Source organism: Morone saxatilis, unplaced genomic scaffold, assembly GCF_004916995.1.
Source record: "Morone saxatilis isolate NCDOM2014 unplaced genomic scaffold, NCSU_SB_2.0 Contig17, whole genome shotgun sequence".
NCBI classification, from domain to species: Eukaryota; Metazoa; Chordata; class Actinopteri; family Moronidae; genus Morone; species Morone saxatilis.
In genome coordinates, this window is record NW_023339729.1 from 14,385,802 (window position 1) to 14,386,924 (window position 1,123).

Sequence of the window (1,123 nt, forward strand, 5' to 3'; positions counted from 1 at the left end):
TAACACAAACTTATTTCAACTGAATCTTGCAATGTGGCTTTAGGCTGGATTTTTGCAATGTAAATAAAGCTCACTTTTGTTTTTTGTCCCCAACCCTATTATAAGTCATTTCAAGTTAATCCAATGTGGGGACACTAAGAATGAATGGACTGAAAGCAACACGCCACTAGAGGGCTGTACTATGAAGGGAGATGAATGTATTCAGATATAACAGATATATTCAGTTATAAAGCAACGTCCGGGTTGGCAAACTCTGATTTCCTACACTGGTGTTAAACTGTACTTTGACTGTGATGTAAGTTAGTTGAGTCTGTGTCAACTTAATCTGAGGTTGTCTTTGTTTGCATAAAAAACAGGTGTGTTCAGCAGCAGGAAGAGTTTTTTCAAAATGGTTCATGCTCCATGTTTGTTTCCAGAATAATGTACAATGATAACATCAGGATATGTGGAGTTTAAAAAAGTGAACTGACTAATCTGACTGTAGGAGGGCCCAACAAAGACAGGGAGGCTTGTTGGCAGCGCAGACAGTAAATTCATTAAACTCATAAGTAACATTACAGCATTCTTGTTGTAGGTTCTCTAATTTTTCTCTTATGGACTCCTCTTTTATTTGTGATATGATTGAATACGACAGCGGTAAATCTCCAAGATTAAACTGGCAAATTAACAAAAGAAATCTCAGAAATTAATAAATAACAGGGATTAAAGAAAGAAAGTGAAAGTTATCCTGGAGGAAATGAGTACCACTGAATTAAGTATTATATGAATTTAAAAGTGCTCTATGCCTGAAAGCAGGCATGGTGCCTGAGAACTTTAAGCCCTGAATTAAAATCTACTCCCTAAAGCACCGAAGCTGAAGGTGAATGTGAATTTAATGCTGCTGTTAGAATAAATGTGGTCAGTCGGGCCAATCACCCTCTGGATTCCTCTGTAAATAAAGTATCTCTATATAGACTTAGTCTATGTATATTAAAAAGTGTTTCTATATGGTAAATACTTTGGCCGCATAAAAAGTCTCTTTGATCTTTAGAACGATTAAATGGGAACATAACGAATGCATTCTGGCCCTAGAAACTGGCATAGATACTGAATTCCCACAGATGAGAATCAATATCTTTATAGA

General features: G+C 36.2%; 1 protein-coding gene across 6 annotated transcripts in view; it reads left to right on the plus strand.

Moving 5' to 3' along the window:
* The window catches only part of kdm4c (lysine (K)-specific demethylase 4C), a 29,166-nt gene that overhangs the window by 3,628 nt on the left and 24,415 nt on the right, over positions 1-1,123 (plus strand). The gene's annotated exons all lie outside the window — the stretch shown is intronic.